Source organism: Apium graveolens, chromosome 10, assembly GCF_009905375.1.
Source record: "Apium graveolens cultivar Ventura chromosome 10, ASM990537v1, whole genome shotgun sequence".
Lineage (NCBI taxonomy): Eukaryota > Viridiplantae > Streptophyta > Magnoliopsida > Apiales > Apiaceae > Apium > Apium graveolens.
Genome location: NC_133656.1, coordinates 29,922,206 through 29,949,735, shown reverse-complemented (window position 1 = coordinate 29,949,735; position 27,530 = coordinate 29,922,206).

Genomic DNA, 27,530 nt, shown 5'->3' with positions numbered 1-27,530 from the left:
CTCCTGGTAATATCAGACTTTACTCTAAAAGGTAATGAAAGAATTGAAGTTCTTTTAGTGATTTGTTTAGCACATCTGATTCTGACATTTGATATGTCCTTCCATCTTCAAGAAATAGAATCAGATTTTCTTTAACATTATGCTTGTCATGACCATACAGTACCACTTAAACAGACATAACCTTATCAAGGTGTTTCTGTGTAACATCTTCAAGAGGTTTGTCAGTCAATAGAAATGGATCTCTAGTAGCAACTTCAACTCCTATCTTGATCTTAGCTTCATCAGAACCTAGCCCTGCTCTGTCTCTTGCTTCTCTGGCTTTCAATCCAATAGTCATGAAATTAGATAACAATTGGATTTTCTTTGGATCTGATGGTTTGACATTCTTCCAAAGGAGTTTCTTTTTATCAGCAAATTTCATCTTGTCTAAATCAACTTGAGCACTGTCAGAGGTTGATGTCTTGTTGACTTTATCAAAATTTGATGTTTCTTCTGTAGCTTGTTGTTTTTCACTCTGAACAACTTGAGCTTTGTCAGAGGTTGTCTTTGATTCTTCAGAAATCTACCTTCTTTTCAGAGTTTGAACAGATTCATCTTCAGCAAGAGTATCATTATGAACTTGAACCATTTTGCACATTGGTTTCATCAAGATTTGAGAAATTTTCATCTCATGTGGCTTTATTGGTTCATCAACTTTTCCTTTCCCTTTATCTTTGGGATCAATCTCAGTTTGTTATCTAGTCTTGAGCTTAGATGCCTCGGAAATTGATTTTTCCTTGATCACAATGCCTTTTACCTTAGGCCTTGGAGGTTTCTTTGCAACAGAAGCTTTAGACTTTAGATTTGTCTTTTCAGCTTTAAATCTAGCTTCTTCCTCCTTGAGACTTTCTAAATCCATTCCAGGATTATATTTCAGAAATAATCTTCTAGCAATTTCCTCATCAAGTGTTTAAATTTTAGGATCTTTGTTGTAGACAGTAGTCTGCTTTCCCTTTAGCTTCAGAGTTTGCAAGAACTTTTGAGAGTCTTGACTTTTAGCCTGGATCAGAACATCAGAACTTGATATCAGATTTTGATTATCAGCTTCAGAACTTGTCTTCTTCTGTAAAGAAGATTTGCTTGCATTAGTATTTAGTTTCCTTGAAGAAACCTTGTTGCTCTGCCCTTGACCTTGACATTTACTCTTATCAGAGTTTCCCTGGTCATCACCTTTGTCATCCTTCTTCTTCGGTATCTGAGTGATTGAGCATTTAGACTTACTTACCTTCTCCCCCTTTTTGGCATCATCAGGTAGTAGAAGAGAGAAAAAGAGTTCAACTGAAGATTGGATTTCATCCAATTGAGCTTTTTGAGAGGCTTGATTCTGTAGGACCTCAGAAATTTGAGCCTGTTGCTTTTCCTGAGCCTTCTCAATTGCTTCAACTTTCTCAGAAATAGGTCTGATAAACCTCTTTTTATCAATCTTGGTCTCCATATCCATCTTTTCAGCTTTTTCAAGAAGTTTGTCAAGCTAGGTTGATTAAAAAAATACGTGGAAAATGAATTTACAGGACTAGTAAGTGTTGAAAACGTTCGTAAACACGAATTATTAGAATTAGAAAGAAAAGAAAATTAGTATATATTATGTTGGTCCTTTTGAGATAGTAAGATAGGCAGAAAGATTGTGAGTGAATTGGCTTTAACGCCACAGGTATAGCGAGTTCATAAGATATTTATATGTGTATTACCAGGAAGAGTAATTTAGCTCCATTATGTATAAAATAGAGACTTGAGTAGGTTGTATGAACCATTGATAGAATCTGATGTCAGCAAGAGAACGTTGAGTAATGATTGATGTTGTGAATTAAAGTTTATGAAAGAGTTGTAAGGTTGAGAGGTCAACCTGAAAAATTGGAAGTGAAATACTTGAAAGGCATCATTATATGTTCCTTAGTACAATTCTGAGGACAGAATCCTTTTAAGGGGGAAGGATGTAATATCCGGGATATATTATGTAATTATTTTTATCAAAAAATAATTATTATGTGATTTATGGTATATTATCTGATGATTGATATTAATATTTGGATGTTTATATGTGATAAAGTGTAAGTATTTGATTTTTAATATGTTCAGAATAAAGTATAGATAATTATGGTATTTTTCGGTATTTTTTGGATTGTTATATTAATTTATAAGGATTTATAAATTTAATAATTTTTTTCTGTATAATTATAAAATATTTTATAAAATCAAGAATCGTTCAATATCAACCATTTTTGCGCTTTTACAACTCGAAACTCTTCGGAAAACTCTTTCCTAACCTAATCTGATTATTTTGAATATTTTCTGTGTTATGACATTTTCGATCCGGAGTACGGTTTGACCCGTACGAGTCCCGGTGCAAAATTTTCTATACGATCGTCATTTTGGTAGATTAATAAGACCCATATTCATGAGAGACGGGATATTTTTTACATTATTCTTTTATAGGGTGTTTTATAAGAAGGCCGATTTTAATAATTATCCAAATCTGTTATCAAATTGTATGGGCTGTTTTTGTTTTTAAAAGTGGTTTTATGGGAAATTTATTTCCATAAATATTAGAATTATCTTTAAAATTATTTTTATAGCTTTATAATTTCAATAAATATTCTTGGGATTTTAAAAATTTAGAAACCAATATTTCATTAATTATTTATCCTTAAATAATTTTCTGATGCATTTATGTGTAAATTCCGTATTTAATTACGGAATTCTTCAAAAATTACGAAACTCATATTTTATTAAATTTGGAATATTTCGAGAATTTTAAAATTTTTTCGGTAAATTTTCGGATTATATTCACCCGCGCGTTTATTCCTTAAATCGTAAAAGTCGGGTCTATTGCGCGATTCAAAAATGGTTTAAAAATTTCAGAAATTTTATTTTATTAGTTTTAGAATATTTTGAGAATTTTAAGATTATTTTGGTATTATTTTGATTAATATTGATTCGCAATATTGTACCGTTAATGGATTGAAAACGATACAAAACAACTTGCAATCAGAAGGATGGAGTTACGTGTCACATTGTTGGACACGTGTTATACGGAGATGAATCAGTTTATTCAGGAGATAAAAACACACACAGTAACACCGCCTCTTCCATCTTTCTCTCCTCTCTCGCCATCTGTTCTCTCAAATCTCTCTATGTTCTCTCGTCTTCCTCTCACTCTTTCTCTTCTTTTTCTTTTTCCTCCCGTGCCCACTCGGTTTCTCCGGTGAGTCGCCATTTTCCGGTGTTATTTTTCCAGATGCCTTTTTCCGGTTGCTCATTTGATTCGTTCATGCTGGTATATATATATATGATTGTGTATATATGTCTGTGTAATTTATGTGTGTTGTGCGTGTTTCAGTGTGTGTGTGTGTGTGAGCAGGGTGTGTGCATGTGTGGGGGTTGGGGTGATGCGTGTGTGGCGCGTGTTACCTGTGTTATTGAATTGTGTTATGTTGTGTGTGCCTTAATATGAAATTTTTGGGATTTTTGCAAGGAAGTATTGAATAATTATTCGTGAAATAAAATATTTTTGTGCGAAAGATTATAAGAATTACTCGGTGAAATTCGTAAGGAAACTTGGCGAATAATTATAAAGATTATAATATTTTTGTGCACCGACGAATTTTGCTGCCATCGGCGATAAGCCTCGGCGAGCCAACGGTGGACTGTGATGATAAAATTTAAGTCCTACGATTTATAAAAAAATAATAAAATAATAACGTAATAATTAATATTTGCATCGATGATTGGATAGCGAAATGTGAATTGTGGTTGTTGGATGTTGTTGCGTCGATTATGTTTCGACGGGTAGTCCGATGAATAAAGGAGACGCTGCCCGATTTTCGTGAAATTAATTTCAAAAATATGGGAACAATTCTGTAATTATCGGAAATACCAATCGAATATGTATAATTAGTGAATTATAAATATTTTACGAAAACTACTTTTGTATTGTGGTGGAATATTTTGTAAAATAGTTCGGTGAACCTATTTTTCCGAAACGACGGTTATATGTATTTTCCAGAATACAAGTACGAACCGTATTTCAAGTACGTGAACCCTAGTTGTTTTGTGTAACAAAGTAATACGTATAAATACGAGTCGGATTATGAAATCGTACGGGTAGAATTGATAGTGATATGATGTCAAGCATAAGCGACCATCTAAGTGAGGGTATTTCGATTCTCTAGGATCCAGACGAAAGACCCAAGTCCCAAAGTTGGTTTAAAGATAACCTAGCATTTGGTAGGAAAATCTCTGCAAGATACGGATTGTTTAAGATGATAAGAGCCAAACATTGAATACGAATGAAAGGGAATAGTATCGAGTATCTAGCTTTTAGCAATTGCAGGAGCATCATATTAAAATAGAATGATAGTGAGATCATGAGACGCCAGACTAAGATGGCCGTGTTATTGTTAAACACCAAAGGCAAGGATTCCTGAATTTTCTTATGGTATACTGCAAGTATTCTCAAACTTTCTTGTGATATATTGCGAGTATTTCTTTCCTATTCTAAGTTCAGAATAGTTAAATATTTTATATATCGCTGCAATTGCTCTTATTTATGCAAGTACCCTTCATTATTGTTCCTTTATTATTGATTGATCTCTTAAGCAAATACCTATTATTCCGGGTTATTTACGAACCCTGAATCGGGATATTTTGAAATCAAAATGATTTGACATCAAAATACTCTACAGACTGGATGGTTACGATAGGGTCAGGAATGGACTGGACCCTTAGGGTCGGGGATGGACCGGACCCTTGGTTATTGGGCCATAGTGCCTGGGTACCCGAAAGGATCTATACAGGTAGGTATAGATCTACACTATATCCCGACTGATCAGCAGGGTATGAGTGTGAATGTTGATCTAGTGTCCGGTCTAATTTTTTGTTGATCGACATTAACGACATTCCTTCTTGAAAAGTTCTATGATTACAAAACCGGACAAAGACCTGATTGAAAAGATGAATCAGTAAATTACTCGATACTTTTGGTTTATGATTAAGGGCTAATAAAGGCCAATATTTTATTCGCTCAATTACTTCAAATAAATAAAAAAATGTTATAAATTATTTAAAGATTGTGTCCGGAAATTTCTTTTGATATTGATACCTGAAAATCAGTTATGTTACTTACTGGGCATTTTTGGCTTACTCTTGCTTTGTGAATTCTTATTCTTTCAGTCTTAAATGAGGATTAAAGTGAATAGTTCTTGGTAGGCAGCAAAATTGGAGAAATCCCAGCAGTAATAAAATTGTAATTAGGAGTTGGAGTTGTCAGAGTGAATAAGACAGGGAATTTAGGAAAGAGGTAATAAAATTGTAATTAGTTGATATAAATTTAAGAAGGTTAGATTCTTGTTTCATACCATAACCTGTAAACGATCCGGAATTGAGGAGTTATCTGTATATTTTTTTTAATATACAGGTTTAGATTGTTTAAAGTTATTTAGTGACACCCAATCCTGACCCCAGATTTTGGGATGTTACAATATTGGTTTACCTTAATACAACCTGATTCTAATTCTAATTACGTGTTTATATATTTGTTTTATTTATTATTATTTAAAAGTAACTTAAATCTCATGCGATGCACGAATTTATTTTAATGTTATTTAATTTTTTAATTTAATTTGAAATGAAATTTTATAATGTTAAATTTTTAATTTGAATAGAATTCATAATGTATTTTGGTTAAAAATGATACTTGGTAGTTGGTATGATAATTATAAATATTATTATTTTATTTTATTAAATAGGCATGCCCATGTTATTTGGAAGTCTTGGTTAGAAAAAATAGGTTGAAAAGGTAACGTGTTTTAGCTAAAAAATGAAATTTGTTAATTCTTAGTAGTTATATTATTATTATTTTATTTTATAAAATAGATTTGATTTGGCCCCTAATATTTGGAAGAGTTATTTTAGTTGGGAGAAATAGAAAATATAACGTTTTATAGTTAAATTTTTTATATTTATTTTCATATTTTGATTATGTTATTAAAGCAAATATGTAACACCCCCAAATCCGGGGTCGGGGATCCGGGTTGTCACGAGTTCCATTTCCCTTAATAACACCCAATCTTAATAAACAATCAACTACTCTGTACTGTGACCCCATAATAAACACACACACCACAAGTTATAGTCTCAGAGATGAACATCCAAAAATAATCACAAGTCATTTTATTCCACAATTATCTGTCAATACACCTTAAAAGGTTTTCTGGATAAATTTACATTTTCTTTGCCATTATTACAATTCATATTATACATGAGTCTGGTACATCAAAAGTTGAAAGCCTAGCCTATTGGTAGTTCCTACCTCAGCTACAGCGGCCTCAACGCTTCCAGAAAGCTGCAGAACGTTTCCTATCCGCTTGCGAATTGGGAGCTTGGTCATGTTCATCTTATCTATCTGATGTTGTGTGATGAAAGAAGAAAGCAAGGGTGAGCAGCAAGCCCACCAAAATAATATATAATATGATTAACAATACATGAGCCTTTTCATAGTACTCATGAAAGTCTTGGTCAAAAAAAATGAACCAAGTTGATATCTTAATGCGATGAAGTCGCAAATTATTCAGTATATATATATATATACATATATACTTTTCAAAATATTGGAAGTCCTCTTCCATGCATAATACACACAGAGTTCCAGTGTATAACTGTATAAAAATACCGTTGCAAGGTGATCTCATATATCTAACCTTGTCTCAACGTTTTTCTGAAAATCTTTGTCATGCATAAGATAATCATTTACTAGATATAAGTTTAAAAGATGAAGTTACAAGATACTCCAATATACTTATATCTTTTCCAAATACTACTTGAACTACCACCGTTCAAGTTATAATTAGTTCAAAAGTTCATCACATAGATGAGACTACAAGATAATACTTGAATAGATTCAACCTTTAAAATATCATCAAAATAAAATGAAGTTATGAGATACTTCATTTGATGCAAACATCATTTTGAAAACTTGACCCTGCCAACACTCAACAATCGCCCAACCGTAGCCTTTCTATCGAAGTGCCCTGGGTAGTGTTGCAGAAATATCCAATTGGATGATGAACTCATTACGGGAGTTTGCCGCGCCAGGAAGACCACTTACGATGATCAGTCATAGTAGTGCAACCCCACCATTTTCTACATGTAGATGAGAACCTGTCGGATTTACTTGTCAACCGAACACTGAACTCCTAAGGAATGGACCGCCTTAGCGGAACTTTCAGGCCATTTGGGCCAATATAATAAGGCTGGGCCGGCGCCACTCGACCACTTACGCCACTCCTAGTTCAGATGAAATCCATGACTCTGAAACGTAAAGCTCGTTCCCCCTTTCCCCAAGTAGAAACTTGTTGATACGGCTCCACCAAGAAGTCGTATCTAGATGGAAAGGAAAACTCACCGATATTTCCCAAGCGATGCCTGTTAATGGATTAACTTGTTCCAAGAATTTTACTTCCCGAGTGTTGGGTAAGTAATCAAAAACTCTTTTATCAAGACAACAACCTTGTTGTGAATATAAAATACACCACAGAGCCGGATCCCTCCGGTTTTGAGCGAGTATTTAAATCCCCTTTTTTTTTTAAAAGGAAGATCTTAAATATAAAAATGAGTCTTGGGATCCGCTCTAACTTTTGAAAATCATTTTAAAGACTTGAAAACACTTTAAAGAGTGTTTGGAATAATGCTGATTTAATAAAGTAAATTAGTCTCAATATAAAGAAATATTTGAATATTATTATTTAAATAATATTCCCATAAAGAATAATCTTTATAAAAATAATTGAAGTAGATGTTGTAAAAGTTATACTTGAAATGAATAGTAAATAATCAAAGATATACTTATACGAAAGTAATATCTTTATTTGAATATCAAAAGTAAGTTTGATTATCGAACATTATTCTTTAATAAAATAAAGAATATTAATAAATAATAAGCGGAGTCATAATACCTCGAATGAATATTATAAATAATATTCATTAAATAAAATAAAGGAGTCATACATCCTCAAATGAATATTCAAGATAATACTCATTAATAAAATAAAGCTATCGAATAAACCTTATTGGATTAATAGTTTTGAAAACTATAACCATATATATATATATATATATATATATATATAAAATCTACTCGGGATCCTCGACTCCCGGTTTTAGAAAATGTTTTCACCTTTGGGTCCCTATACTAAGGGTATATGCAAATTACCGCTATTCTCTAGCATAGGTATTATCAACTGAACCAACAGATATATATGGCAAGAATACGAAACAGGCATGCATATGTACCATATCACATGCTACAATATATCGCCAGAATTTGCTAATATAACCATCATGCATCTATTACAAGATAATGCATATACAAGTGTATACATCACAACAATAGTATAACGGGTAGAAAACTTGCCTGAGTGCTCCCGGATAGACTTAAGCTTAGAGTGGGTCCGATAACCTATGAACAACAACATAAGTTGGAATTAAACCCCGGTCGCTTAAGAAACTAGACTTTAACCATTTAGAGTCCTAAAGTTCGCTTTCGCGCTTAACGATTTACTTAAGTCACTCGAGTACCCTCGGCTCCACCATTTTTAATAATTTAACAATTACGAGTTTTAAGACGATTCCTTCGCGGATGTCTTACCAACTGCCTATTACACCTTACATAAATGTTTCATACTTCAATTAGTCCTTTAAGGTCTTTAACCTACGTTTCAAAGTAAGGCGAGGGGAAAAGTTTCGTTCGCGAAATGCATTAACTTAAAACGGTCGTTTCTCCTGAACCGTACATCGGAATCAAACAAACTACATATCAAAACGAAGCTCGTAACATGAGCTATCTAAAAATGGCAATGGTCAACATCTAGCAGGGGGTTCTCGGGTCCTAATGTTATGAACAAAAGCAGTCTAAAGTAAATCGGACATTACGACGGCTATGTTTACGCGATTTCCCAAATTTAAACCATTCCAAAACCATCACAATTCAACCCCAATTTACAACCCAATCAAACCTCCATCTAAACTACATTAAAACAGCCCCAAATCAACTCATTATAATCAATCTACTTAATCCAAAAACTTGAATTTAAACTATACTACATTCTTTAACCAAATCATAAGATTTCAACAAACCAATCACCACCATTCCAACCCAAACTCTTAAACAAACAAGTGTCAAGCTACTCTTTACCCTCACAACCATAATCAACCTAATATAAAAATTAAAGCTAGGGTTTGGAGATGATATACCTTCCTTGAAGTGGTGGGAGTAGCTAGGAAGCCTTAAGAAGCCTTGAGAAGTCTTAGGGATGCTTGGATCTTAAAGGAAAGCAAGAAAAATCAAGTTAAAAACTTTGAAATCACTATTCATTGTCTTCTTCATTTATTTCTTGAAGAAGATTGAGAAAGAATTGAAGGCTTAAACTCATAAGATAGCCATAACTATGCATAAGGATGACTAGGGAATTATCTTACCAATTTAGGAAGCCTTGATCTTGAGTTTTGAAAATTCTTCCCTTTAAAGTTGAAAAAAGCCGAGAGCAAGCCTTGGTGATGAAGAATAAAATTTTGTTTTGATGAGAAATGATTTGTTTGGCTTGGTGGATGAAATTAGATTTGTTTTATTTTAGGTTAATTACCAATTTAACCTTGGTTTTGTGTGGTTAACAATCCACCACATTTCCTTCCTTCTTATGTCATGCTTGCATCACTTTGTGATGTCATCATCCCTCCTTTGTCCTCTCTCTTTGATTAGCTTCTAATTGTTTGCCTAATGACCGCTGATCTGTTATACGGTTCGCTTAACTTTCGTTTTCGTTTATCGTTTGAGGGATCATACCCGGGATCTTATTACTTAGGTTCCCTTAACCTTTCTCAATATATTATATTCCTTTTATGATCCTCTCTTATAATCCTTTAATTTAAATCCTTCTTATCTTGTTACCTTATACTCAATTCTTTTCGTATCTAGTGGATTTCCAGGAAAAATCAAAGTGTTCGGAACTGGATTCTGACGATCTTTACATACACTTATATACCATATAGAGTACTAATAAAATCTCAGAATATCCATACCAGAACCCCTACATAGTGTGGCATGAAAAGTTTTCTCATTCAGCATAATCTGCAAAATCACTATTCATAAGGGTTTCAAAAATTTCCAAAAATTGGGGTTATTACAGTCTCCCCTCCTTAAAAGGATTCTGTCCCGGAATCAGATAGAAAATGAATAGGGATACTCTCTTAGCATTGCACTTTCTAACTCTCGAGTAAATTTTCCCACATTGTGGTCCTACCACCAACTCTGCCTAGTTTAATAACCCTTCTCCTAAGCACTTGTTCCTTTTCACTCTCTAACCCTTCCTGGTTGCTCCATATAGGTTACGTCGGGTTGCGTGTGTATGTGCTCATATGCCCCTATTTGTCTGGCATCCGAATTATACTTCATTCACATTGTTACGTGGAACACGTTATAACTTGCTACATGTTCGGGGGTAGGGCTAGCTCATATGCTAACTTCCCAAAACGTCTTAATATATCCAAGGGTCCAACAATTTGTGGACTTAGCTTTCCTTTCTTTCCGATCCTCATCCATCCTTTCCAAGGGAATACCTATAACAGCACTAGGTCCCCTACTTCCTATTCCTTGTCCTTTCGTGTCAAATCAACATACCTCTTATGTCCATCTTGGGTTACTACCAGCCATCCTCTGATTAGATCTACTATATCCTTGGTCCTTTGGACCACTGCTGGTCCGAATATCTTGCGCTCTACAACTTCATCCTAACATAAGGGGGATCGACATTGTCTTCCCTCAAGGATCTCATAAGGCGATATCTCGATAATGACATATGATCTATTGTCGTAAGATAACTCAATTCGCGTTAAGTGATCATTCCAAATTCTTTCAATTCTATTGCATGGAATTTTATCATAGCTTCTAGCACTATAGCTTTGGCGTCTCAATACCCATTCTTTTCCAGTTCGTAATCGCTACTACCTTCCGTTCCTAATATTATACTGGTTATACTTTTGCTCGTTAGCATTCTATAACCTTTTAATAACCACGTCAACCTTAGTATCACGAATGTGTTTCCATTCTAAATACTACCACAACTTTATTACTCCTTTTTCAGCTGTTTCTATTTCCCAAAGTTTGATCAATCATATAAAAGTAAATGAATTTGTTGAGAGATCACTATGATCATGAACACTTGTTATATCGCATAGTTAGTACAGAAGGTGGCCAGCCTTTAGTACTTGACAAGCAATTAAACAATAGATGGTATCCTACTAGGCTTCTATCACACAGATAGATAGTCATTCGGCAATACCTCCCCTTCTGGAAGGGTTGTTCTTCTCAGCTTACATGAAATGAAAAGAAGAGAAAAGAACGAATTGAAGAGAATTGTATATTTGAAGAAAAAATATACTGCCACAAAATATCTGGCTTGGAACCTACCTCTGAACTATAGAGGTTTGTCATAGGAGAACAAAACATATATGTATACATATCAACATCAAGTATTATAGCATCGTATTTCACATGCCTAAATATTTTTGCTATTCCATCCATCATTCTATGGACCCATGCTCTTCCTCGAGCTTATACACAATTACCTTTGAAACTCCCTCGACATTGAAAATCGAATCTGGGATCTCATTCTAGACATCATCGTTACTAGAATTCTATGCTTGCATCGCAACCTTCCTCGTATAATAATACGACTCTCTATTGATAAGAAGCAATAAATATTCAATAGGTAGATACTCTACTTAATTAGTCTATCAATGATAATTTATACACTACCACGACCCGATTAGTGGTACTTAATCTCAACATCCATTCCAATACAACTCTCATGGTTGTAATCAGCTCATTACTCGCAGAATCATTGCTGCCTTACTATGGTCCACCACTGACCTGCTGTCATCATTCACTTTCCATGAAATCTTAATATCTAACCATACGGAGTCCATATATGTCGTATAAAATTCTTCTAAGGAGGTAACATAATCACCATTCATGATTCATGAAGAACACTCCTGATCCTGACATACATACATGACATGAAGCAGATAAAATTGCAGAAGAGTTTCAATCAAAGCAACGATAGCAGGTTAATACCATTCTTACTCGTATGCCTTAAATAGAAGACTTAACTCAAGGGTTCGTCTAGTCCTTTTTGAAACATGGTCCTGGCTTATCTCAAGATAGTATTTCCTGAGATAGATAGCCCGCTCATGGCGATTACACGAATTAAACCTTTACCAACTACTATTACGGTTGGGTATTGCACAGTCATTAGAAGGAATGTCAATCTTCCAAACCATAATACAACCTTCATAGCTTTAACCATCGTCACTGTATTCCTTTGGCACAAGCGCCTATAATTATCCTCTTACCTTTAAAGTGTCGGCCACCTCTTTGGCCTTTCATGATAGTAAAATTTCCTTACAGTCAATGTCATTTTAACCACCTCCAAATAAATTTTCTACCTCATTTCAATCACTGCTTATGTGAAGATGTTTTCCTTAAAATCTGATGAGTAAAAAAAAATATCACCATTTCTCCATAAGTTATTGCCTCAGTCTTTAGAGGTTAATCACTGCCACGACTGACTCTCAATCATACTTAGAACATCTTTTATCTTAGGTCCTAATTGCCCTGAACAATTTCGACCTTTACTGGTTCGATCCATACTTTCTCGTGGTTTAACACGTGCCCCACTTGGCATCATTATAATTACGTCATATTTCCTTTATCAACATTTCTATTTTTGAGAATTTTGAATATTACCTTTCTCCTTGTAAAACCTCTAAGGTTATCCTTAAATCGTTCCTCTGGTATTCCCTAGATATAGGGCATATCAAGATACCATTTATTAATACCAGAATCATTGTCTATATACTTCTGAAAAAAATTTCTCCACTGATTCTTAAAGGTTGTTATTACCTTAATCCTTTCCAATTCATACTGTCAAAACTCATACTATCCCTATTAAGGGTGAAATGCCAGCCTTTATGCATTCCCCTAGGATTCGTTTTAAGTTACCGATGTTCTATCCTTAATTCCACCTTTAAAAAGGTACTTGCATCCTTCCATGGATAAATCAAGTCATATATCCTTGATAGATTATCTTATTCAATCATTCCCACCTCGATAGTCTATACCAATTTCACAATAGCATCCTTATTCAAACTGAGGTCAATCAATATGGCCTCCAAAAGATAACAACGGTTATCCGCTTTTCTTGCCTAATTTGGTAACGACAACAAGGATGTTTTGGAAGATATTGGTCGTGTTCAACGTGAACTTCTTCTTAATAATTCCTTATTTACTTTTGTTGTTTATCTAAACAGTCACCTCAATGTTGGGATATCTTTCATACATGGCGTCTCCCTTTCTGGGTATCAAGCCACCGGTCTTACACTTCACATTCTTGAAGGTCACTTCCTTCATCCAATTTTTCCTAATTTCTTACTTTCTTGTCTCCTCAGTCTATCCTCGTCTCATTATTTATCCTTCGAACTATCTCAAGGTTTCCTCGAATCCTCCCAACTTACAGGGGATAAAATATATGTATCTCTTATGCCCTCAACCATCAATTTTACTCGGGGTGAATCACCCTCATCCTGACGATTACATACTTTTCTATTTCTATTGCTACGAGTCTTTAGGGTTTCCTCATACCCAACTCCCTTATCATTCCTCAAACTCTATTGCCGTTATATTCCTTTCCACTTCAATTTCTTTTTATTTTACTTTCTCTTATCATTATTTCATGAACCAACACAACATAAGCATTGATTTCAAACATCCCGTCATTCTGGATTCGTGCCCTTAGAACGAATCTTGACAACTTTTACAACTTAGATTCACAATTCATCATACTTATCCGCTTTTGTTCTAGCTCCAAAGCTTTTACACTATCTCCTTATCTTTGGGAATTACTTTCCCGAAAACAATTGACTGAACTTAAATTAGTTTATTATAATCTCTTGCTCCGTGCCTTCCTTGGCCTTTCACCAGCGGGTGGCCTCTCTCTTAGGAGGGTAAGTGACAAAACAGTCTTTTGTGATTCGTCAATCATTTAGAATCTCAAATGATTCCTATATTTCCTTTAGCCAGGCTCTTGCCTCGACTGGGTCAACCTGTTCCTTGGAACTCTGAGAGCTTAGCGACTTAAAGGTCATGAAAGAATTTCCTACCGCATTATTTCCTCAAGTTGGTGGTTGGGGATAATAGTCTAAGTTCTGTCTAGAAAGGTCCATAATTTTTCGTATAGGAGTACCATCTCGGGTCTCCTTTCCTTACTCGACTTCTGTTTCCTCAGTCTAAATATTTCTTCCTACTCCCCATAATTGGGGTCATCTTACATAATTTAAATCCTCATTTTCCACTTCATCATGTTATGGGTTCCTTCTATCTTGATGGCGACCTCCCTTACTATCACGTTCAGGGTTTGCTCTAACTCTTATTCCTCAAACTAGCTTTCATCTAAGATTTCATCTTTAGGCTCTTGAACATTTGGAACCCAATTTCTATAGGAATGCCTCATTATTCCCTTATCATCTTTCTCGGTATTAATCTTTTATCTAATTGTTGGCTCTCTGCCTTCATTCATCACTTTTTCTGGCACAATATGTTCTCTTCCGATAATTCGGACTGTATTGCAATCTCAAACATCTTTTCGGTACCGGCTCCGGTTACCTTCACTTCTATTTCCATTTTCTCAAAATCTCTTATAAACTCTCCAAAAGACATTATCATCTTGAGTCTCTCCTTTTTACTAAGGGCATCAGCCACCATATTGGCTTTGCCCGAATGATACAGAATCTCCCAATCATAATTCTTGATTAGCTCTAACCGCCTCCTCTGGCGTATGTTAAGCTCTTTCTACGTAAAAATGTACTAGAGCTCCTATGGTTTGTGAATCTCGCACTTCTCTCCATACAAGTAGTGCCTCCAATATTTAGGGCAAAACTATTGCCACGAGCCCAAGCTCATGGGTGGGGATATCGAATTTTATATTCCCTTAATTGTCTTGACACGTACGCGATTACCTTGTTGTGCTGTATAAGAAGCACCCTAATTCCTTATGCGAAGCGTCACTACACTTCACAAAATCTCATTTTCCATCCGGCAACGCCAACATAGGGAACGTCACCAACCATTGCTCCGGTTCTTAAAAGTTGTTCTCGCATTTCTCTGTCCATTCGAACTTCTCAGTCTTACGAGTAAGCCGCGTTAAAGGGGCTACTATCTTTACAAACTTGAACGAACCTCCGGTAGTGACCGGCCAATCCTACCTCTGGTAGTTTCCCTAACCATGGTTATCAATTCCTCAATGGTCCTTTATTCATTCTTTTCAGGATCCTCCATGGGATCCTCCTCAGCAACTGTCCCTTCTAGGACAACATCCTCAACCGTTACATCCTCAATATCAATATCATCCGGTCCTGCGTTAGGACGCTCTATCGGATCCATAATCTGATCTCCAATAAGTAATAAAACATCATCGCATTGTTGCTCCTCAACCTCAGGGTTCGGTGTCCCGCTACCATATACGATAACGAACTACGCTTCTATCGCTACATTTATAAGGGTTCCCATAAGGGTTTTAACTGTCGGTACTACGTTAGGTAGCCCGACTATGAACTTGGCAAGAGTTCTTATTATCTTAGTGAACTTATTATCTTAACGTCACATCATCTCTGAGGTTTATAATGCTTAGCTCTGATACCACTTCTGTAACACCCCCAAATCCGGGGTCGGGGATCCGGGTTTTCACGAGTTCCATTTCCCTTAATAACACCCAATCTTAATAAACAATCAACTACTCTGTACTGTGACCCCACAATAAACACACACACCACAAGTTATAGTCTCAGAGATGAACATCCAAAAATAATCACAAGTCATTTTATTCCACAATTATCTGCCAATACACCTTAAAAGGTTTTCTGGATAAATTTACATTTTCTTTGCCATTATTACAATTCATATTATACATGAGTCTGGTACATCAAAAGTTGAAAGCCTAGCCTATTGGTAGTTCCTACCTCAGCAACAGCGGCCTCAACGCTTCCAGAAAGCTGCGGAACATTTCCTATCCGCTTGCGAATTGGGAGCTTGGTCATGTTCATCTTATCTATCTGATGTTGTGTGATGAAAGAAGAAAGCAAGGGTGAGCAGCAAGCCCACCAAAATAATATATAATATGATTAACAATACATGAGCCTTCTCATAGTACTCATGAAAGTCTTGGTCAAAAGAAATGAACCAAGTTGATATCTTAATGCGATGAAGTCGCAAATTATTCAGTATATATATATATACTTTTCAAAATATTGGAAGTCCTCTTCCATGCATAATACACACAGAGTTCCAGTGTATAACTGTATAAAAATACCGTTGCAAGGTGATCTCATATATCTAACCTTGTCTCAACATTTTTCTGAAAATCTTTGTCATGCATAAGATAATCATTTACTAGATATAAGTTTAAAAGATGAAGTTACAAGATACTCCAATATACTTATATCTTTTCCAAATACTACTTGAACTACCACCGTTCAAGTTATAATTAGTTCAAAAGTTCATCACATAGATGAGACTACAAGATAATACTTGAATAGATTCAACCTTTAAAATATCATCAAAATAAAATGAAGTTATGAGATACTTCATTTGATGCAAACATCATTTTGAAAACTTGACCCTGCCAACACTCAACAATCGCCCAACCGTAGCCTTTCTATCGAAGTGCCCTGGGTAGTGTTGCAGAAATATCCAATTGGATGATGAACTCATTACGGGAGTTTGCTGCGCCAGCAAGACCACTTACGATGATCAGTCGTAGTAGTGCAACCCCACCATTTTCTACATGTAAAGGAGAACCTGTCGGATTTACTTGTCAACCGAACACTGAACTCCTAAGGAATGGACCGCCTTAGCGGAACTTCCAGGCCATTTGGGCCAATATAATAAGGCTGGGCCGGCGCCACTCGACCACTTATGCCACTCCTAGTTCAGATGAAATCCATGACTCTGAAACGTAAAGCTCGTTTCCCCTTTCCCCAAGTAGAAACTTGTTGATACGGCTCCACCAAGAAGTCGTATCTAGTTGGAAAGGAAAACTTACCGATATTTCCCAGGCGATGTCTGTTAATGGATTAACTTGTTCCAAGAATTTTACTTCCCGAGTGTTGGGTAAGTAATCAAAAACTCTTTTATCAAGACAACAACCTTGTTGCGAATATAAAATACACCACAGAGCCGGATCCCTCCGGTTTTGAGTGAGTATTTAAATCCCCTTTTTTTTAAAAGGAAGATCTTAAATATAAAAATGAGTTTTGGGATCCGCTCTAACTTTTGAAAATCATTTTAAAGACTTGAAAACACTTTAAAGAGTGTTTGGAATAATGCTGATTTAATAAAGTAAATCAGTCTCAATATAAAGAAATATTTGAATATTATTATTTAAATAATATTCCCATAAAGAATAATCTTTATAAAAATAATTGAAGTAGATGTTGTAAAAGTTATACTTGAAATGAATAGTAAATAATCAAAGATATACTTATACGAAAGTAATATCTTTATTTGAATATCAAAAGTAAGTTTGATTATCGAACATTATTCTTTAATAAAATAAAGAATATTAATAAATAATAAGCGGAGTCATAATACCTCGAATGAATATTATAAATAATATTCATTAAATAAAATAAAGGAGTCATACATCCTCAAATGAATATTCAAGATAATACTCATTAATAAAATAAAGCTATCGAATAAACCTTATTCGATTAATAGTTTTGAAAGCTATAACCATATATATATATATAAATATATATATATATATATATAAAATCTACTCGGGATCCTCGACTCCCGGTTTTAGAAAATGTTTTCACCTTTGGGTCCCTATACTAAGGGTATATGCAAATTACCGCTATTCTCTAGCATAGGTATTATCAACTGAACCAACAGATATATATGGCAAGAATACGAAACAGGCATGCATATGTACCATATCACATCCTACAATATATCCCCAGAATTTGCTAATATAACCATCATGCATCTATTACAAGATAATGCATATACAAGTGTATACATCACAACAACAGTATAACGGGTAGAAAACTTGCCTGAGTGCTCCCGGATAGACTTAAGCTTAGAGTGGGTCCGATAACCTATGAACAACAACATAAGTTGGAATTAAACCCCGGTCGCTTAAGAAACTAGACTTTAACCATTTAGAGTCCTAAAGTTCGCTTTCGCGCTTAACGATTTACTTAAGTCACTCGAGTATCCTCGGCTCCACCATTTTTAATAATTTAACCATTACGAGTTTTAAGGAGATTCCTTCACGGATGTCTTACCAACTGCCTATTACACCTTACATAAATGTTTCATACTTCAATTAGTCCTTTAAGGTCTTTAACCTATGTTTGAAAGTAAGGCGAGGGGAAAAGTTTCGTTCACGAAACGCATTAACTTAAAACGGTCGTTTCTCCTGAACCGTACATCGGAATCAAACGAACTACATATCAAAACGAAGCTCGTAACATAAGCTATCTAAACAAGTCAATGGTCAACATCTAGCAGGGGTTCTCGGGTCCTAATGTTATGAACAAAAGCAGTCTAAAGTAAATCGGACATTACGACGGCTATGTTTACGCGATTTCCCAAATTAAACCATTCCAAAACCATCACAATTCAACCCCAATTCACAACCCAATCAAACCTCCATCTAAACTACATTACAACAGCCCCAAATCAACTCATTATAATCAATCTACTTAATCCAAAAACTTGAATTTAAACTATACTACATTCTTTAACCAAATCATAAGATTTCAACAAACCAATCACCACCATTCCAACCCAAACTCTTAAACAAACAAGTTTCAAACTACTCTTTACCCTCACAACCATAATCAACCTAATATACAAATTAAATCTAGGGTTTGGAGATGATATACCTTCCTTGAAGTGGTGGGAGTAGCTAGGAAGCCTTAAGAAGCCTTGAGAAGTCTTAGGGATGCTTGGATCTTAAAGGAAAGCAAGAAAAATCAAGTTAAAAACTTTGAAATCACTATTCATTGTCTTCTTCATTGATTTCTTGAAGAAGATTGAGAAAGAATTAAAGGCTTAAACTCATAAGATAGCCATAACTATGCATAAGGATGACTAGGGAATTATCTTACCAATTTAGGAAGCCTTGATCTTGAGTTTTGAAAATTCTTCCCTTTAAAGTTGAAAAAAGCCGAGAGCAAGCCTTGGTGATGAAGAATAAAATTTTGTTTTGATGAGAAATGATTTGTTTGGCTTGGTGGATGAAATTAGATTTGTTTTATTTTAGGTTAATTACCAATTTAACCTTGGTTTTGTGTGGTTAACAATCCACCACATTTCCTTCCTTCTTATGTCATGCTTGCATCACTTTGTGATGTCATCATCCATCCTTTGTCCTCTTTCTATTGGTTGGATGACATCATCCCCACTAATCTCTTTGATTAGCTTCTAATTGTTTGCCTAATGACCGCTGATTTGTTATACGGTTCGCTTAACTTTCGTTTTCGTTTATCGTTTGAGGGATCATACCCGGGATCTTATTACTTAGGTTCCTGTTAGATATATTTGACAATGTCATGGCTAATATGTTTTATGTTTAGCTTTCAAATCTTACGTAAACAGGATAAATCAGTACTTAACTGTTGATCAGTACTTATACTGGAAGTCAGGACTTAAGGATATCAGTACTTATATTATCAGGAGATAATCATCAGAAGATAGATATCAGAACTTAAGTGCTGAAGGACAATCAGATAAGGACAGTAGCTGATTAAAGGAAAGAAGATCGAGATAAACATAATAAGAGATATGCATGAAGAAGGAATTCCGTGAAGAATGGAATACTTGGAAGAAAAGATATCTGATTGATATATTTTAGGAAGCAGAATTATATTCCATATCAATTAGTGATTATCTTGTAACTGTGTAGTATATAAACACAGACATAGGGTTTACACTATAAGTGTTATCATTATTAGAAAAGATTATTCATTGTAACCCTAGCAGCTCTCGTGATATTTGTTCATCACTGAGAGGTAACAGTTCCATACTATAACAGAGTTTATTGTTTCAATAAAGTTTGTTTTCTGTTACTTAAGATCTTAAAGTTCGATTTGAGAGTGTACTATACACTGTATTCACCCCCTCTACAGTGTGTGTGTGACCTAACAATTGGTATCAGAGCTAATCTGTTAACTTACATACAGTTAAAGATCCAAACACAATCATGTCGGACACAGAAACTCCAACTAAGCCTACCACAACTGAGGAACCACCAAAGACACAAATTCAGAGTCGGTATGAGACCATCAGAGTCCCCATACTGAGACCATCTGAATATCCCATATGGAAGGTAAGGATGACCATGTTCCTGGAAGCAACAGATCCAGAATACCTGGATAGAATCAAGGAAGGTCCTTACAAACCAACCAAACTCGCTGTTGCAGTTGCAGGTGAAGTAGCAATGACCGTACCAAAGGAGAAGAGTGATTATACTGCTGAGGACATAGCATCAATTGCTAAGGATGCTAAGGTACGACACTTACTGCATAGTGCCATTGATAATGTAATGTCAAACAGGGTAATCAACTGCAAGACTGCTAAGGAGATATGGGATGCTCTGGAAACAAGATGTCAGGGAACTGACACAATTAAGAAGAACAGGAAGACAATACTCACTCAAGAGTATGAACACTTTGACTCAAAGACTAATGAGTCATTGAATGATTTATATGATAGATTTGTCAAACTTTTGAATGATTTGTCATTGGTTGATAAAGAGTATGATCTTGAAGATTCAAACCTTAAGTTCCTGTTAGCTCTTCCTGAATGCTGGGATTTGAAGGCAACAACAATAAGAGACAACTACAATCTTGATGAAACAACTCTTGATGAAATCTATGGAATGCTCAAGACTCATGAGCTGGAGATGGAACAAAGAAGCAAGAGGAAAGGAGGAAAGTCAAGGACAGTTGCTCTTAAGGCTGAAGAAGAATTCCCCAAAGCAGCTTCCTCAAAGAAAGACAAGGGTAAAGCTCTTTTCATAAAGTCTGATACTGAGTCATCAAGTTCTGAGAGTGATGATGACTCAGATTCTGAAAGCTTGCCTGAGACTGATGCTGATGAGGAGATGATGAAGCTGTGTGCTCTTATGGTGAAAGGAATCACCAAGATTGCATACAGGAAGTTCAGGAAGGGAAAGAAGTTTTCCAGGAAAAGCATAAGTTCTGATAAGAAGAATTTCAGAAGATCTGAAGGAAGAGGAGGAAAGTCTGACAGAGGAGATTACACCAATGTTAAATGTTATAACTGTGGTGAGAAAGGCCACATATCTCCTGACTGCAAGAAGGTAAAGGGTGATAGAGGCAAGGCTCTTGTCACAAAGCAGAAAAGCTGGACAGACACTTCAGACTCTGAAAGTGAGGAGAACTATGCATTGATGGCAAATGCTGATAAAGAAAGTGCTGATAGCAGTTCTGAAGCTGCTGAAACAAAGGTACCTCAGACTACTTATGCTTTTCATACTGATGATATTAATGAGTTGAGAAGATATCTTAAAACCATGTTTGTTAGTTATAGAGATCAAACCTTAACATGTGAAAGATTAACTTCTGAAAATCTTGCATTTAAGAAAAGGAATGATTTCTTAGAAAAAGAGTTAGTCATGTTCCATCAAACTCAAAAGGATAGAGATGATGCTTTTTATGTTAGGGATGAAGTGCTAAAAATGAATGAATCTCTAAAAACTGAGTTAGAAAAGGAAAGAGAGATAATTAGGACTTGGACTAACTCTGGCAGAACAACTCAAAATTTGCTAAGTAATGAAAATTGGAAAGAGGGCTTAGGTTATGGAGAGAATAAGAATGATAAAGGAACTGAAGAAATTAAGCCTATTGTTAAGCAAAAGCCAAAGTTAAAACCTGTTAAGTTTGTAACTGTAAAGTCTGATAATGAGAAATCAGAAGTTAAAGAGGAATTAACTTCTGACAAACTAAAATAGGAAAAGACAGCTGAAGTAAACATAGGCTTAATGACAAAGAAGCAGCTTAAGCATAAGCTGAAAGATGTCAAGAATGCAAACAAGGTAAAATCACCTAGGAAAAATAGGAATGGAAAGGAAGGTGTGAATAAAAGCAATGATTATAAACCTGTTCCTGATGCTCCTAGGAAAACATGTCATAACTGTGGAAGTTCTAACCATCTGGCTTCTTTTTGCAGGAAAAATAAGAATATTAACTCCTTACCTTCAAAATCAGGAGTTAAGAGTCAGTCTGTTAGATACAAACCACAAAATCCTTATTTTCATTGTGGTAGTTTATGGCATTCCATTTATACTTGTAAGGAATATCATAGTTTGTACTATGATTATTATCAAATAAAACCTTCTTTGAAGAAAGTTTCCATTATTCCTTCAGTGTAAATTCTGATTCAAAGTCTGATAATGTAATTTCTGATAAGAAAAATGTTAACATAAACTCTGATGCTAAATCCGCTGCAAATGTTAACAAACTTAATAAGGCCAAAGGATCCAAGCAAGTCTGGGTCCTTAAAACTAATAATTAGTGGTCTTTGTGATTGCAGGGCAACATGAAAAATATTCTAGTTCTGGACAGTGGATGTTCAGGACATATGACTGGAAATAAGGCCCTGCTATCAGACTTTGTGGAGAAAGTCGGCCCAAGTGTTTCTTATGGAGATGGCAACATTGGAAAAACATTGGGATATGGCAATATCAATCTTGGGAATGTCATTATTAAAGAAGTAGCTCTGGTCTCAGGACTTAAACACAACCTACTGAGTATAAGTCAAATCTGTGACAGAGGTTATCATGTTGATTTCTTTGAAGAACACTGTGAAGTTGTGAGTAAATCTAAAGGTAAAGTTGTTCTGAAAGGATACAGATGTGGTAACATTTATGAAGCTAAGCTTTCAACAAGTACTGATGGTTCTGCAATCTGTCTGTTAAGTAGAGCATCAATTGAAGAAAGCTGGAATTGGCATAAGAAACTCTCTCATTTAAATTTCAACAATATAAATGAACTGGTCAAGAAAGATCTTGTGAGAGGATTGCCAAAATACAGTTTTTGCTCCTGATGGTCTTTGTGATTCATGTCAGAAAGCCAAACAAAGAAAATCTTCATTCAAGAGCAAGACTGATTCATCAATTCTTGAGCCTTATCATCTTATACATGTTGATCTATTTGGTCCAGTAAATGTCATGTCTATTGCAAAGAAGAAGTATGCGTTGGTCATAGTGGATGAGTTCACCAGATACACATGGGTGTATTTCTTGCACACAAAAAGTGAAACTGCATCTATCTTGATTGATAATGTCAAACTGCTGGATAAAATGGTCAAAGATTCTGTGAAAATTTTAAGGAGTGATAATGGCACTGAGTTCAAGAATTTGATAATGGAAGAGTTCTGCAAAAGCCATGGAATAAAGCAGGAATTTTCTGCTACTGGAACTCCACAGCAAAATGGAGTTGTTGAAAGGAAGAATAGAACTCTCATTGAAGCTGCACGTACAATGCTTAAAGAAGCAAAGCTTCCAACCTATTTTTGGGCTGAAGCTGTGCAGACTGCTTGTTTTACTCAAAATGCAACACTCATTAACAAGCATGGAAAAACACCTTATGAGATGGTGAAGAAAAAGAAGCCAAATCTGAAATATTTTCATGTATTTGGATGCAAGTGTTTTGTTCTCAAGACTCATCCTGAACAGCTATCAAAGTTTGATCTAAAAGCTGATGAAGGAATCTTTGTTGGATATTCACTTTCCACAAAAGCCTTCAGAGTCTATAATTTGAGAACAAAAGTGGTCATGGAATCTATCAATGTCTCTTTTTATGACAAGAAGATCACTGGTCTTAAAGATTTCATTGACCATGATCAGCTGAGATTTGAAAATGAAGACTCATATTCTGATACTGAAAATCCTGACAGTCTAAGTCCTGATACTGCAAACTCTGATGGATTAAACTCTGATGTTATTGAAACTGTGGTGACTATGTTAAAGGAAGATGCCCCTATGCAGGGGGAGCATACTCAAGATCCTACCACATCTCAAGAAACATTCGAACATGCATCTGGCTCTTTAAGTTCTGATTCGTCAAGTTCTGATAAGCCAAGTTCTGATAGTACTGAAAATCTAAATACTGAAGAATCCAACTCAGAGAGCATAGTTTCAGGGGGAGCATCAGAAAATGAAAATGAAGATAGCATGGATCATGGGGGAGCATCCAGTTCTAGAGAAAACCTTCCATCTGCAAGAAAGTGGACAAAATCACATACACCTGATTTGATAATTGGAAATCCTGATGCAGGTGTCAGAACTAGAACAGGTACTTCAAATGAGTGTCTTTACAATTCTTTTCTCTCTCAGACTGAGCCAAAGAAAGTGGAAGAAGCTCTTCAAGATGCTTATTGGGTGCAAGCAATGCAGGAAGAGTTGAATGAATTTGAAAGAAACAAAGTCTGGACCCTAGTACCAAGACCAAAGAATAGATCTATTGTTGGTACAAAGTGGGTATTCAGAAATAAAACTGACAGTGATGGCATAATTACAAGGAATAAGGCAAGGCTGGTTGCAAAAGGATATTCTCAACAGGAGGGAATTGATTATGATGAAACATTTGCACCAGTTGCTAGGTTAGAAGCCATAAGGATATTTTTGGCTTATGCTGCTCATAAAAAGTTTACTGTCTTTCAAATGGATGTGAAAAGTGCTTTTCTCAATGGAGAATTGGAGGAAGAGGTATATGTTAAACAACCTCCAGGTTTTATAGATACCAAACATCCAGATTATGTCTACAGACTTGACAAAGCACTTTATGGACTTAAGCAAGCTCCTAGAGCATGGTATGAGACTTTAGCTCAGTTTCTTCTGGAAAGTAGATTCAACAGAGGGACAATAGACAAAACACTGTTCTACCTCAACCATGGAAAGGACTTACTTCTGGTCCAGATTTATGTTGATGATATCATTTTTGGATCTACAAATGAAAAACTTTGCAAGAAGTTTGCCAAACTTATGCAGTCAAGATATCAGATGAGTATGATGAGGGGACTTAGCTATTTTCTGGGCCTTCAAGTCAAGCAGAATGAGGAAGGCACTTTTATTTGTCAAACCAAGTACACCAGAAACTTGCTAAAGAAATTTGGAATGCAAGATTGTTCAAGTGCATCCACTCCAATGGCCACTGCAACAACACTGGATAAGGATACCGGTAAATCAGTAGATATTACTGACTATAGAGGTATGATTGGCTCTCTACTCTATCTAACTGCTAGTAGACCTGATATCATGTATGCTACCTGTCTTTGTGCAAGATTTCAAGCAGATCCAAGAGAACCTCACTTAACAGCTGTAAAAAGAATCTTTAAGTATCTTAAAGGAACAGCTGCTCTGGGATTATGGTATCCTAGAGAATCAGATTTTAAACTAATAGGTTACTCAGATGCAGATTTTGCAGGTTGCAAAATTGACAGAAAAAGCACAAGTAGAAGCTGCCAATTTCTTGGAGGCAGATTGGTTTCTTGGTACAGCAAGAAACAAAAGTCAATTTCCACATCAACTGCAGAAGCAGAGTATATTGCTGCAGAAAGCTGTTGTGCACAGATTCTTTGGATGAAGAATCAGTTACTGGATTATGGGTTAACATATTTCAAAATCCCTATTTACTGTGATAATCAAAGTGCTATTTCTATGACAGGTAATCCAGTTCAACACTCAATGATAAAGCACATCAGCATCAGGTACCACTTCATCAGGGAACATGTGGATGAAGGTACAGTGGAATTGCATTTTGTTCCCACAGATCAACAGTTGGCAGATATCTTCACAAAACCATTATGTGAAGCTACTTTTACAAGATTGGTAAATGAACTTGGAATGGTTTCAGGTTCTTTCTCTAAATCTGCTTAGACTTGTTCTGTGTTATCAGACTTTATGCTCAGTATTTACATAATTAATCTGATTGTGTATTATGTGCTTAATTGATAAATGTCTTTAAGTACTGACTGTTGTCTGATATATGTTTCTAAACTCTGATAAGTGATATGTCTGTTCTAGTACCTATTCAATCCTATGAGAATAACTGTGCTAGATACTGACCTAGTAGTCTTCAATAAACAAATGATTCCATGGAAGAAGTAATTATTTCAGTGGAAATCTTATGACACTGGCAAATTCTGATAACTGAGCTTAGTTAAGTTCACTTTGTATATCTTATTACTAAGTCACAAATTAGAATAATGCTACTCATCTGTTAAGTTCTGATACTAGTAAAACTGCTGAATGTACTAAGTGCTGATAGACCTCTCTTATCAAAAGCAAAAGCAAAAAGATCAAAGATTAAAATCAGGTACTCCTTTGAGATCTAGAGTAAAAATGTGGAAGGGACGACCCAAGTGCATTGCTGGTATTAAGTAAATATGCATCAGAAAAGCAAAATATTTTCTTGGTGACTTTTCACACTCTATGATTACTGGAGAAATACTCTGAAAATAGCATAAATTCTGATAAATAGTCGTGACTCACTTACACTAAGAAGCCATTGTAAAATAGAATTTCAAAAGATGCATAAAATTAGCACAAAATAGTTGAGGTGGACTCAAGCATAAACTCATTCTTCAGTAGGTTTCAGGACAATGACAGATCTTTAGCAAAATTTTAGTTATGCCTTATTTCTACGATGTACTGCAGTGAGTCAGACTTTACTCTTGGTCTGTTTTTAGCTTAATGCACACACTAATCACTCCATCTAAATGATGAAAATTTCTGTGGTGGTCTATTTTATTTTAGATAAAACAGTCAATGTGTCATTATTGCACAAATTCTGAGGACAAGTTCTAAGTTACACGTTCTGGTGATTAAGTTCTAACGTCCATAACTCAGAACTTGTATGAGTATTTACTAAGATAGGCATTCCTTTTTCAAGTTCAGAAATTATGTTCTGATGACTGTTAAGTTCTGGTATAGGTCTAAGTTCTGATTTCTCAGTCTAATCCTTTACTTGGCTTATCTTTGAATAAAATTTGATAACAGTCTCAGTTTGTACTCGAATATGTGAAGTGGAAGATTAATAGTCACTGTGATTAGGATTAATGGTATTTGTACTTGAACAGTCCACTGTTTCTTGTGTTTTGTGCGGTCTAGACCATGCTTCCTCTTTCCAATGACTGTTATTCTTTTTCAAAGTCTAGGGAGACGAGGTAGAATTAATTCTACCTGTCAGCATTAAATATCTTTGCGTCTCTTGGCATTCTCTTGCCTATATAAGCAACCACTTCACATCAGTCTTTCCATCACATTCTTCTCACACACTTATCCTCTTTCTTCTATCAAAAACACAATGGTTCGATACAACATGTTTTTGAACAACCAAACCTTCACAATGGAGCT